General features: G+C 47.0%; 1 pseudogene; it reads right to left on the reverse strand.

Moving 5' to 3' along the window:
* Nucleotides 1-5066: 5066 nt before the first annotated feature.
* LOC147011048 (uncharacterized) lies at nucleotides 5067-6289 on the reverse strand (annotated as a pseudogene).
* Nucleotides 6290-8185: the final 1896 nt, after the last annotated feature.

An 8185-nucleotide genomic window follows, 5' to 3' on the forward strand; every position in this document is an offset into this window, starting at 1 on the left:
GTGGACGTGGAGGCATGGGTTCGGGTCCCACCGTGGTGGTCTCGGAGTCGGTGTGGCCGCACGAAGCGGATAGTTACCCCGGCCCGGCTTGACCGAGATAGACCCACGAGGTCCATTTCGTGTGTGTGTGTGTGTGTGTGTGTGTGTGTGTGTGTGTGTGTGTGTGTGTGTGTGTGTGTGTGTGTGTGTGTGTGTGTGTGTGTGTGTGTGTGTGTGGCACCGTCCTGTAAGTAGAATTGTTTAAGTGCCTTGTATATACCTGCATTGCTTTTATTCGGTTCACTCTGCCTTCTTGCATGCTCCCCTGCCCCATTTGTTAAATGTTCCAGCTCGTTTCTGTGTTTCCTTCATAAGCTTAGCATGGTGTGTATTGAGAAATAGCGAGGCAGTAAATTGTTCATTTGGACCGACAGGCCTTGGTAACCTCCGCTCGGGTTGCACACGGTTTGGGCACGGTAACGGCTCGTTCCGCTCGAGGTCCATCGAGGGTGTAAATTCCCCGGTAGCTTTGCTACGTGGGTAATTAGTTATATTGCAGTTTGACAATTGACCCTACCCCTCGCGGTTGAATTATTGGCGATTCATGGTCCAGTAAGGGACTCGTGCCTTTCAGACTTATCCGAGAGTCACGACCTCAATTCCGGGTGTTCAGTGGGAGAGGAATCCACTGCTCCACCTAGTGGCCGTTTATCGCCACCGATACCCGGCCAAGCAACAATATATCATCATGAAGCTGATCAAATACAAACCCGAGCTAGTGAATTAATTACTAGTAAATCATCAATGAATCTAAAGATGTTTCCACATCTTCGCACAGTTGTTAGTTCATTATTGCACATGTTCTGGACCCAATCAGACTCGTACATGTGCAGGAATAAATTTACAAACAAAGGGGGCAGACCTGAACCCTTGGGTATCCCCACTGTCTGTTGGAGTACTTTGTTGCCAAATGTAAAGAAACTTCTTTTGGAGAAATCTAATTCTTTCTATAAGTTTATTTTATGAAAAACTACATGAATATTGATTTTCCTTTACAGATCATTTTGATAGACGTTAATGTATATAGTGGGGCAACTTAGCATAACAATTTTGCATTTTGTGAGGAAAGCACCAAATTTGGCACACAAGTAGCCAAAGATATTATGAACAGATTTGGATATTGGGCCATCTCAAATTCAGCTGCTGATGGCTGTGGCAGGCATTTTCCAAAATGGCCGCTAGCAGTTACTACAATTTCACTCTAACATTGGTTTGAACATTTATTAATAGCTGAATTAAGAAAAACATAACCTGTAGCCACCTCAAGTTTAAAGATAGCCGCCATTTTGCAAGATGGCTGCAAATTATTTGTTGTACCGGACGACTATCTCACTCATAGAAATTGGTTGTTGAGAATGGTGGCAAACGAATCAAGGGCTGCGTCTGATTGATATGAATACCAACATCGCTTATGTAAAGTCAGTGGTTGTTGAGCATGGTTCCAAACAAATCATGTGTTGCATCTCATTCATATGAATACCGACATCTCACTCATATAAATTGATGGAGAGATGTCGGATTTAAATGCTCTGAATCAGTGACACAGTCTGCTCTGTTAATATTCTCTCAATTTTGTGAGCACTCTCCCTCTCACACACAAAGCTGTGCATTCAAGTGCGGCCTTTTTGCACTTGCAACGCTTCAGACAGCTATTCTTGCACTTGCACGATACTAGCTCATAGCAGGTGCGGGCTGCTTTGGGTAGCTTCGTCCAGTGTGGCTCGTACACCCCCTCGTCATTCTTGACCCAGCCCAGCTGGATGGAGGAGGCAGCTCTGGCATTGGTAGCAGTGTTTGACCCCACACATGGCCTCCTTGGTAGGCCGCCCTCTTCACATGCTCCTCCAGAGCTGCCTCGGTTGGCAGGATCAGCTGCACATTGTTCTTCTTCGTGAAGAGTTTCTTCCGGGCCTTGTCAATGTCGTTGCACGTGCTGGTTCTGTCATAGAGCAATATGACGAACATCTCGATGGTGTGCATGACATCGTCTGGTATGCCACTTGGTGCAGAGGAGAGCTTCAGCAGTGCGTCTGTAAGTTCTGGCAGAACGGTCCAGATTGTCCAAGCAGTCTTCTTCCCATGTCCAGCAAAGCTAGATACAGTGTCACACCCAGTCAGAGCGTGAAACATTGGGAGTGTCTGTGCCTTCTCTGGTCCTAGGCCAGCTGCTATTTCGTGGGCTGCCAGGTACCGAAAACTCTTCCCAGTCCCAAATGTGAGCCACAGTTCATCTTCTGGTTGCAGTCCCTGGGCCACTGACACAGCCAAAACCACAATATCAGTGTCAACTGTCTTGATCAGTATCTTGTGGTGACCATGGTTGGCTGCATGGGATGCATGCAACATTCGACTGTCAGCTTCTTCGTGGCTGCATGGGGTGAGCAAGGCCAGGTCTAGCAGCGGTGGCTTGCTCAGGACTGCCTCTCCATCAGTGATAACCAGCTGCTTGTCATCCTGGTCAAACCACCTGAAGATAGCTTCTGATAGGAACTTGAACAGCTCGGTCTTGTTGGTGTCCACTCGGAGGAAGTTCTGCCAGTTTCCAGGTATAACTGCTGCTCCGACCACGCGTCTACGCACTCCTTTTCCATGCTTTGATCTTGCACTGCCTTTCAGTGAATCAGCAACGTAGCCGTCCCAGACCAGGTCCAGGCGTGACACAGTCTGAAGCTTTGTTGACAGGTACGGTATGAAGACATCCTGGGCATAGTCATCAAAGTTCTTGGCTACCACAGGCTTCAGCATCTGAACAATGACTGCCCCCATCAAGAACTAGGCTGGTGGTATCAGCAGCCTCTGATTGGGCATTGGAGAACTCTTCAAAGCATTTGAGGAGATCACTCTTCGTACCTTGACGGAGACTTTCTCCATCGGAGAGAGCTGGAGGACACGCTTGATTCTCATGACGAAAGATCTCTTCAAGGTTTCCATCCCTTGTCTGGCAACCAATGTAGAGCCGTGAGAAAAGTGCCACGTCGTTCCTGAGAGAGGCCAGCTGCTGTTTTCCTTTGCTCACACTTCTCGGGGTGGAAGTCCTAAACACTTTCAGCTTGTTCTGATGAATTGCATCATCAATTGGCTTGGACCTTTCCACCAGGCATTCTCTGGTGAAAGCCTGGTACTGCTCTTGGCCAATCTTCTTCACATTCCTGACATTCTCAACTGTAGCAGGACCTGCAATTTCCTTTGTGTCAAGCACAACCAGATCCATGCTCTCTTCCTCAAAGGGGTTGCCAATCTCTTCTATGACGCTGACAAGGGCACGGACATCCTTGGCGAAAGAGGTATGCACACTTGGTGTCTGGTCGTGATGACGTGTGTCCTCTCGCCTCCCCCAGTGTTGACGGCCATCTTGGAACTCTTCTATGGCCCTGACAACTTCAGGCCCAGCAATAATCCAACGGCGCAGGGCACTTGGGTTATCAGTGAGGCCGACTACTCGACCATCTCCTTTGATGCATGCGTTGTTCTGTTTATGTGCCTGGTCGATTGGGATCGAAGAGAACACGTTCTTCGTCTTCTGTACAGTGAAGTTGCCAGCCATAAATTCTCCAGCTACATATGGGTGCTTCATTGGGAGTGCAATCATGTCCCTCAGGTGAACAGGGACCACCTGGCATAGTGTGTGTGGTCTAAGGCATGGAACCATGGGACCAGTTCCGTCATGGCATCAAGGTACATCGTGAATGAAGCCTGCGCAGAGAACGCATGTAGACCAGTACCAACGTCTCTAGTTCCAGCACAGTTGCCCAGTACTGAAAGTTGGGAATGTCTTCTCCTCTCTGGTGACACCATTCTTCGAACTCAGGCAGGTCTTCTGCATCATCAAAATATGTCATACAGTGGCGTTCATACGCACGGTGTTGCAGGATGTGCAGTGCCACTGCAGTGATTTAATGATCTCTTCTTTTGCGGGTGACGTGGGCAGCTCGCAGGAAGGAGTCGGCTGTCCCTGGCATTGCAATCTCAGCTTGCACCAAGGCTTGTACCCAGCCACTTCCTCGCAGGCAGTCGCCCAGCGTCTTCAGGGCGGCCATCTCGATGTGGAGCCCACCAAACATCACTACCATCTTTTCTTCACCATATTTCTCTGGCCACTTCCACTGAATCTGCTTTGCCAAGGCAAACAGTGGCTGGTCCAAGGTGACGACAAGTGTCTGGCCAGGATGCACATGTTCTACAGCATTCCTCACAACATCCATGGAGTGCCGGATCATGGCCACTGTGTGGGCACTGTCAAGGAACAGTGGAAGCAGGGCGGTGGGGCTGATGGTTCGAGGTAAAGGCGGCTGGCGACTGGCATGAAACGCTGACCACGATATGTTCTCATATGTCCCATTGCTGTCCTCTAGGAGCCGCCTTGCATGCTCAAGCCATAGGTATTCCTCCTCAGTCTGCTCCTTGAAGTCATCTCTGGTCAAGGACACCACTCTAGTAGCTGGAACAGACAGGTTTTTCATGCTGGTAGTGACTGGGGGCACATCAGTATAGTAGTGTGGCAAGTGGCCGACCATCTTCGAGCTAGCATCTCTAGATCCACCAATGATTACAATGCTTCAGTCCACTCGTTCGCCAGTGAAAGAGGGGTGCTGGAGGAGGGAGATGGCTGTACCATGTAAGGACTCTTTCGCTGTCGTCGAACTGGGATTGTGGTCGATATTGTCTATGGCTGATGTTGTGAAGACATTGCTGCGCATCTTTGGGGGGCAGACCACTTGTTCTCAGTGAAACTGTTGGCAGGCACTGTTCCCCATCTGAGCTGAGAGCTCGAGAACACGGGCATATGAGATGCTCATGTCCAGGTGTGACAACCTGTCTACTAACTCCCTCTTTCGTGTGTGAGCACTGTCAAGTGCCCACATGCAACATAATCCCTGCGTATGTGGGAACTGGGGTCTCTTGTGCAGCACTGTGTCTGGCAGTTACGGGTCCTGTGGTGCGATGTGCCCGGTTGTGCTTGATGCAGTTAAACTTCAGCATCTGGGCAATGGCAAGTGCTGCAGAGGTTGTGTCTGCAATCTGATCCTTAATGCTGGGACCCTCTAGGACCATGCTCACCAGGTCAAGCAGCAGTGATGGCACAGATTCTCCTTGGCATCCTTCAGGGAATCCGTTGATTCTTCAAACATGTGGCGGCGCACAGTCTGTGCAGCACGTGCAAGATGGATTAAATCATTATATTATTCACATTCCTGACAACACAATCTGGACATCTGGCAATGTCCAGATCACAGGCTTTGATGAGAACAGCCACAACGTCTTCTTCAAATACCAGCAGGACGTCTCTCCCCTTTGTGTGTGCGTGCATGTCAGGGAACTGGTTAAGGAGTCTCTACTTCAGTCGTGTGGAGTGGACCCTTGTGTCGAGATTAACCCCTTGCTGTTCCATTCTGGACTGATAGAGCTCTACGAGATTAGCTAACTTGAACACCGGTACCGTCTCCTCATCTAGCCTAGCTTATTCTATGTAGAGGACCAGTTCGGCGAAGACAATACGAGATACTTCTCGCTCCTTGTCTTTGTACTTGTGTCCCTCAGACTGGGCCTTTCTAACACGGTTGTGCAGCACTGATAAGCACTTCTTATGGTACTTGGTGTCCTGGGCGACCATGTCCCCGGCACCGAGTCGGCCGAGCAGTTCTGTGTCTTCAAGAATGGCTGCCCAGTCTCGAACTTTACTGTCCATTTGAAATGTTGCAACTTCGTGAACACCATTGGTTCCTGCAGGTTGTCTGCAGAAGAAACACTGGGCTTCTTGGGCCTTCTCTGTACTGGATGATCTTGAATGAAATCTGGTGCATTTGCACACATCTGGTATGTCATGGATCTCTCCTTCTGTCATGAGTGTTCGCTTTTCTGCCCTTTGCAATTTTGTATTGTTATATTTGAGCTTGCATTTTGATGGTACAAAGCATTGTTTGTAACCATGGCCGCTTCAATGCCATACCCTTCGTTGAGTCTTTCCAACTGAGAGTGTTCCTGGAAGTTATCCAATCTCTCTGAATCTGATCAAATTGGCTGCGAGTGAATTGCACCCACTCCCAGAGTCTTTTCGCTTGGACTGTGAAGGATATGTCAGAATCTCTGCTTTGTCCTCTTGGCAAATGATACACAGCTTCCAGTTAGTCTGAGTTGGGTGCGTTGATGTTGATGGGACAGGACGCTCAAGGCCAACCAATTGGAAGCTCTTGGACATGGTCAAGTTGTTCAATGTTACACTAGGAATCTTCTGTTCACCAGCAACCACCACCATCAGGATCTGCAATGACACAATGTAGGATAAATTAGTTATGAATTAAACCGGTTTTCTCCGAACCCATAGTCATAAATACTATTGTCACTTGTAAAATCTTCTACAGACGCTGGTGACAGCACATAGACAATTCACACACATCATCTGAGTTACATGGCTTCATTCCCTATACGACCAAATTCATCCATATTTAGGTTACTTCGAACCGATGTGCTGAGATGTGTTGCGATTGACTTTAAGAGTCAATAAAAACGCAGTTTCAGAAAACGGAAGGGTTACTCAACAAACTTACCAAAACAAATTAGCTTAGCCATGAAAATGGAAACTAAAATGGAAAACTACTTACAAATGGTTTGGCATTGCCGTCAATCGGACGAAGATAACCCAAAACTAATGAGTTATCATGGTAAAGATATCCCGCCAACACGCCGGTACGAAGAGAGAACTTCCTCACTCAGTAGCAAACTGGAACTGACGCCGTGAAGGCAGAACGGAAATACATGCAGAACCTCGTAACCTGGTAATCCGTGACTGAGATAATCCCATGACCAAACTGCACCCCGCAAACCAAACTCAACTTGATGAACTACGGTTAACAATGGGATAGCATAGAGAACTATATGAGCACAGAACAAAATAACAATGAATCGAGTCAACAAGTGTAAGCTGGAAACTCAACCGTGCGCGATTCCGGGGTCAATATGCACCCACACCACTTCTACTACCACGTGCCAAGCCAATAGTGCGATGAATGTTTATCCTTGGTTTTCATTCAGAATCTGTGTCTTAATAAGACTAATTAGTCCACTTTAACTTTTTTTCTCAACCAAATCAAATTGTTACTTTCTTTGACCATTATTGGACCTTTATTAGTAAATAAACTTTCACTATCAACCTGCATTCCTCTCCAGTAAAGCAGATATGTGTCACAACAGTAACCACTGGCGGCCATTTTGAAAAATGGCTGCCACAGCCATCAGCTGCTGAATTTGAGATGGCCCAATATCCAAATCTGTTCATAATATGATAGGCTACTAGTGTGCCAAATTTGGTGCTTTCCTCACAAAATGCACAATTTTTATGCTTTATTTAGCTAAGTTGCCCCCACTACATGTCATTTTCTATCTTTTCATATTCTCAAATCACCTGTGATAATGTGTTTATAATGTGGATCATAAAATATAAAATGTTCACAATTACAATAATGTGTTACTCAACCATTCCTCAACTTGGGATACACACACATTGAGGAGGATACTTTGATGCCTGGAACGATTCCGTTACACTCGCGCGCGCGCACACACACACACACACACACACACACACACACACACACACACACACACACACACACACACACACACACACACACACACACACACACACACACACACACACACACACACACACACACACACACACACACACAATGGTGAGAGTGTCCCTTCTGGTTCTGGGAGGTCGTTGGTCCAAACTCTGGCGGTGTCATACCAAAGACTTTTTTTAAAAATGGTACAACATGCTTCCTTGTTTGATGCTCCACAATTGAAAGGACAGAGCACAGACAAACAATGATGGAAATGGCAAAACACCCAGTACAATCCTTGCCAAGAAACTGCTTCAGCAGCACCAACACTCTGTAAAGAGTATCACACATCAATGTATATATATATATATATATATATATATATATATATATATATATATATATATATATATATATATATATATATATATATATATATATATATATATATATATATATATATTGTTGCGGATTCGCGTCCGCCGGCGTGCTGACGGCCACGTAACTCGAATCGCGGCACGTCGCCCACCGGACGGACAATCCAGTCGTGACCCTCTCGGACTAACGCCGGGAACCAGTCACGGGTG

This window comes from Eptatretus burgeri, chromosome 16 (assembly GCF_056783735.1).
Source record: "Eptatretus burgeri isolate ZD-2024b chromosome 16, Ebu_testis_v1, whole genome shotgun sequence".
In the NCBI taxonomy this organism is placed as follows: Eukaryota; Metazoa; Chordata; class Myxini; order Myxiniformes; family Myxinidae; genus Eptatretus; species Eptatretus burgeri.